The sequence below is a fragment of the Arachis ipaensis genome, chromosome B03, assembly GCF_000816755.2.
Source record: "Arachis ipaensis cultivar K30076 chromosome B03, Araip1.1, whole genome shotgun sequence".
Taxonomy (NCBI): Eukaryota; Viridiplantae; Streptophyta; class Magnoliopsida; order Fabales; family Fabaceae; genus Arachis; species Arachis ipaensis.
This window is the reverse complement of record NC_029787.2, coordinates 110,299,203-110,305,137: the sequence shown is the minus strand read 5'-3', so window position 1 is coordinate 110,305,137 and position 5,935 is coordinate 110,299,203. Positions and strand designations below refer to the sequence as shown.

The window sequence follows — 5,935 nt, the reverse complement described above, 5'->3', positions numbered from 1 at the left end:
CACCCCATCTTCATCATCTTCGTACCATTTGTCCTCAAGGTTAGGAGCATCATCATCTATGTTGAAAGAATTATCATGGTCGTCTTCAAGCCTAGGGCCGGTTAAGAGAGTATCCTTATATAATCCTTTCGAAGCTGGTATAGCCTTTGCCTCAACTGGAATAATCTCCATATAGTCGGACGGTTGATTAAGGTCAACCTCTCCTCGAGTTTTCACTTTTTTTTGTGCTTCTCTGTACTAGGTCGTCCTCTTGGGTGGAAACTCTAGCAGAGCGTTGTTCAGACATCACTATACTCTTAATTAAGTTGATTGCGCCATTAAGCAATCTAATCCATTTCAACCCATTTAAATTCAATTTTATAATGGTCTTTGAGATTCATCGCATTATCCAATTTGATCCTTAATTCTAATTTTACCATAATGGTCTCCTAGATTTAACTCCAGTTACCATAGTGATCTCTGTGGGTGCTGATCTGGCATTGTTTGCACGTTGGTGGTTTTCAACGGTAATAATGTGGTAAGATTGTAATTGGACCCAATTTGATCCCTCTCTCATTATAAAATCCTAATTCATCCCAAACGTTTAGATTGCGTTAAATATCTTGCTAATGTGTGAGAAATTAAAATATACTAGTAATTCATATTTTTAAAGATGAAAAACCTACTTTACTTCCAAACTGACGGAAACTAAGGATAACTAGTTTCCAGGTGGATTTTAGCCCGCGCCTGTCCAATTGAAACAACCATGGGATACTCTGAAATTTGGTCATCTTGGCTAGTGTCTTCCCATACAAACTACCCAAACCATCTCTTCCTATTTGTCTGAAACAAACCAAAAATGTAAAGATGCTGCAGAAACAGAGAACTAACAACTTAACACTAACAAATTAACTCACATATAATTGGGTCAACCAAAAAAAGGTTTGTTTGGATTCGAATATGTCCCAGACTATTGCAAAACCGGACGGTAGCCATTGCCACACCATTCCGGCACGCGCGTTGTGCTCCCATGATTAGTCATCCTAGCCCAATACCTCATTAGAAGGTAACCTTATCGAACTGCCGGCAACAGTGCTCCCACGTCCCATTATAGTTTCTCAATGTCAAGTAACTGTAGATGATCAGAGAGCTTCGATTAAAAAGAAGAAAAAGAAGAGTAAGAAGAAGAAGAACACAATCTAGACATTGGGGATGAATTAGGGTTTTATAATGGAAGAAGGACCAAATTGGGTCCAATTGCAATTTTGCCACAACATCTAACCATTGAGAACCTCCAACGTGACAAACAATGCCAGTTCAGTACTCCGTCAACTGAGTCACCAACAGAAATGACCTCGGGGACTACTATGGTGCTCGAAACTAAATTTGGGGAACCATTATGATGAAATTGGAACTTAAAGACTAGATTGGGTAATCTCATAAATCTCAGAGACCACTACGAGGATTTACTCATCTAAATTTGCTAACAAGTCATGACATTTTTTTAAATTTTTCATCCGCACTTAAATTTTACATTCTCAGTTCCTAAAAATGTTGATATATCACTTTCTGTTTTCGCTGCGTTAATCTCTTTGTATGCACTATGCATAACTATACATTCTTTTGAAGATTTGATTCCCCAAAATTCTCAAGTCTGCACAATCACCAGATGACAATGAATCTTCTTTTTGAATAGTACAACTGAATCTAAGAGATAAATTAAAGACAAGACATTGTCATACTTGCGTCTCCCCTCCTCTGCATTTAAAGGACTAGCACCGGACTGCTTCACCTGTTCACGTTTCTCCTGCTGCATTCTTTCAAAATCTTCTTCCTTTGCATTCCTTGAATCATGAATGTTTCTAAGCTGCTCCTTAAAAAAAATTCTTCTTGCATGTGCATCTAGCATTACAAAGATACAATAGTCAGAAACCAGGAACAAAATAAGAAGCAACACATATTTCATGACCTTGAAAAACTTAGTGCCAGTGACTGACCAAAAAGATATATAACTACTTTCATCTGAAACAAATCCAAAAGTAAATTCCCACAAAATACTAAATGTAAATGCCATAAGCAAAGAGGCAGGTTCTCCCTGAACCTAAATCACGATGACAATGTTTGGAGATAGCCTTATTACCTCTGCCTTATTTTTTTCATGTTGCTTTTTAGTTCTCTGCTGTTTTTTGCAACTTCTTGGACACTATACCAAAAGATTCTTCAAGAGCTTTTGCGTGTCTTCGTTCTTTGGCAACCTTATCTTTCAAATAGATGAGTTGCTGGTTGTCTTCACTCATTTGCCAAACTTGTTTTACAACCATCTATTGATATGATCTCATGTCATACTAGCTAGAGTCTAGATTTACCTATACAATTTCAGATGAAATGAGACAGAAATCCATAGAAACGACTCTAATCACATGCAACCAATAGACATCAAACAAATGGTAGCAACCAGGCGAAAGCGAGAAAAACAACTGAAGGATTAAGGAGGGAAATAAAACCTTGGGAATGTATCCATAGAGCTAACGCTTGCCACCAGGGAGAAAACCAAGCATCTCGGTCAGTTCCTTGATCAGCAAAATGTCTGTGCAGGCGGTCAGCCTCAAGATAGCCTGCAGCTGAGGCTTCAAAAAAAGAAAATGTGGATTTAAAACAAAAATCAGAAATAAAAACCAAAACAAAACATCACTAATTATTCATCATTCGATACAAATAAGAAAATATAGAAATACTTTTTCATTTTCATCCTGCTCAAATTCTGGATGATAACCATCGGGGGCCAAACTATTTCGTGGTCATTCTCATCAACTTTAAAACCTTTCCATTTACCGAACGCTTCCCCAGGTGGAATTACAGATGTACCTCTTCTGCACAATTCCTCATCCAACAGCTTAGCAAGCTCCATATGGATCTTTACTCTTTTTGAACCTTTAGTTTTGGCATGAGTCATTAGAGGCTGTAGCCCTCTGTACCAAAGAACAACACCAGGGCCACCTTGACATGCTGGACAGTGTCACTGCCTTTCTGGGTCATTAATCTATTCAACACTTAGGCCATCCAAATTCTTGAAGAATTTGTAGAACGGTAAAACCATTTGTTCTTCTTGCGACTGTCATGACTCTTTTGACTGATGTCAGAATCGTAGTCATCACTCATTAGATCATCATCAGTATCTTCTATAACATCAGAGATCACATCCCCTCATCATCGACATCATCATCATCATTAAAACCAGCTCTAGATTGCCAATTCCACCTATGCTCCAAGCCTCCAACGGAGGTCGATTTAATGGAATGGAAGACACATTATTCATTTCGCATATGTGGGACCTTCCACGATTATTTCGAGGCCTTAGCTGTTGAGGCTTCGTGGTTTTGTGATGCTGCTTCCAGCTCTATTCTTTGATTTCTTTACATAAACCTCCCATTGACCATCATCTTGTGAAGGGTTAGGTTAACCTCGGCAAAACCCTGAGTCAATTGCTCAGTGGTTGGGTGATAATCAGACACAGTTTTCCCTTTGTAAGAAGAGTCACCATTAAAAGGTTTTCCAAATGCATCTCCTCTCCTAGAGCTCATATTTCAACACGTGTTCAGTTCTGGATTTTGATTTCTGTCAGTCAAATATGATGAAAGCAGAAACGAATGATTTTTTTTTTGTCGGTGGATTGGACAACCCAATCATAAATACCCTAATAGATTAGACAATTCTTAATTCTAAGTACACAATACACACTTACACAAACTCGAACCCAAAACCTTTGAGATGAAAAAGAGGCGGAATATCGTGTGAGTTATGGCTCATTAACAGAAACGAATGATTATGCATAGCAATACTACTACGGATTAGAGATATGAACAATCACAGTACATAACTACATAAGGATTTACCGTCCCATAAGGTTTGGATATGGTCATAATAATAAAATATATTTTTAATAATTATTAAATAAATTTTATTTAATTTTATTTATAAATTAATTTTTTATTTATTATTTAATTTTAAAATTTATTTTTTATTTTATAATTATTATTTTATTGTTCATCATTTTTGTTTATTAATAATTAAAAATAACAAAATAAATCTTTCATTAATCGTGACCTCCATAAATATTTTGACATTGTGAATCAACGAGTTTCATTTCTCTCAATCCGATTTTTTTTATAATAAAATAAAAAAAATATTTTCCCAAACAAATTATTAGGACTTTAAATTTCGGACTACGTTTTTTTTTTTTAGAATTTCAGCCAAGTTTGTGCCCCCGGCAAACCTTATTATTTTTATAAGGTTCGCCGCACTTCCGGCAAATTTCTATATTTCTATAGAGTTCAATAGTTCGCCGTATTTTCGGCAAATTTCACTATACATTTTCATAAATATCAAATTGGGCAAGGAAAAAGTCGTATTTTTTTTTTGGAAAGTAATGATTTTTTTAGGAAATAATAGAAAAAATCTTTGTTAAATATGATTTATTCCTGCGTACCTGTGTATTTCTCGAGACCATGATAATAGTTGTCATTGTCGTCGACAATGTTAAAGAAGTTATATTTGTTGTCTGTGTACTTCTGTATATTCTTGGAGAGATAATGACTTAAAAATTTAAATTTCGTTCTCAGAGTTTTAGAGAGAATGTGGGTGAAGTTGGTCAGAAAATACAGCAAACTTTATAAAATTATAGAAGTTCTCCCAGAGGTACCACGATACTAAAAAAAAGCATTCCAAAAATTAAAGTTAAAATAACTTATTTTTAAAAATAATATTTTTTATTTAAAAAAAATCTATTCATTGTACTTGAAAAAAAAGCATTATACATCGCAGAGAAATTAAATTCACGAGTAGAATTGAAGCACGTGATTTCGATTTCAATTCAGTTAGGAATTATTGAAAAATGAGAATGAGCATACATGTTAGAGTCGCAAAAATTGGAAGGGAGAGGAAGAGGTATGCATTGGCGGTGGTGGATTAATAGGAAAGGAGTAGCGAGGTTGGAGAGAGCGGAAGAGATTGGAAGGATGGAAGCGGTAGAAAGTGCAAAGACAGTTGCGGAGGTAATTGGAGTAGAGTGAGAGACAATAGCTACGTTGCTGGTTTCGGTGGATTTGGTTTCCGCCATTGGAAGCTGAGCTGCAAGCTATTTGCCGCGGTTACAGTGTTGCTTGGAAAAGAGGAAGAAGAGAAAGATATAGTTGGTTGTTGTTTTTAATTGTTAATAAATATGAATGATGAATAATAAAATAATATTTATAAAATAAAAAATAAATTTTAAAATTAAAAAAATAAATAAAAAGTAATCTATAAATAAGAATTATTTAATAACCCAAATATTATAGGACTGCTAAATCTTTTGTCATATAAATTATTAGGAGTTAATAGTCAAAATCGTCCCTTAAAGATACCCCGATCTCTATTTTCGTCCCCGAAAGATAAAATTAATCGAATTCGTCCCCCAAAGATACCCTACCTAATCACGTTCGTCCTTCCGTCATCTCCTTCGATGAATTGGCAAACGTCCGCTGACGTGTGTCGTTAACTGCCAACGTGGCAGACAATCAAAACGACGCAGTTTTGGTACAAGACTCTCCTAGCCTTGAAACGTCGTCGTTTAGTCTTCAGAAGAGAGATTCAAACGTACTTGAGAGCTAGCTTTCTGTAAGCAGTTTTAATTTCTTGATCAGAAGAGTCCTTGACACAGACAACACCTCATATGGGTCATGTCGATTTGCTGGGATAGATGGTCCTTCCAATTTTGAACACATCCCCATTAACCAGCCAGTCACTCCCTTTCTCTTTGCCCTCTTCAAACACAGAGCTAAACCCAAAAATGAAAAAAAAATCACCTTTTAGCTTTCAAAAACTATTGTGGCATGTGATGAACAAATTTTTGTGTGGTTTAGAATTCCTCAATGAATTCTCGTTGCTAGTATAGTTTCTAAACCAAGAAAGAATCCTTTCA

At 35.8% G+C, this 5,935-nt stretch overlaps 1 pseudogene; it reads right to left on the bottom strand.

The window, feature by feature from the left end:
- Positions 735-3,873, bottom strand: LOC107633548 (annotated as a pseudogene).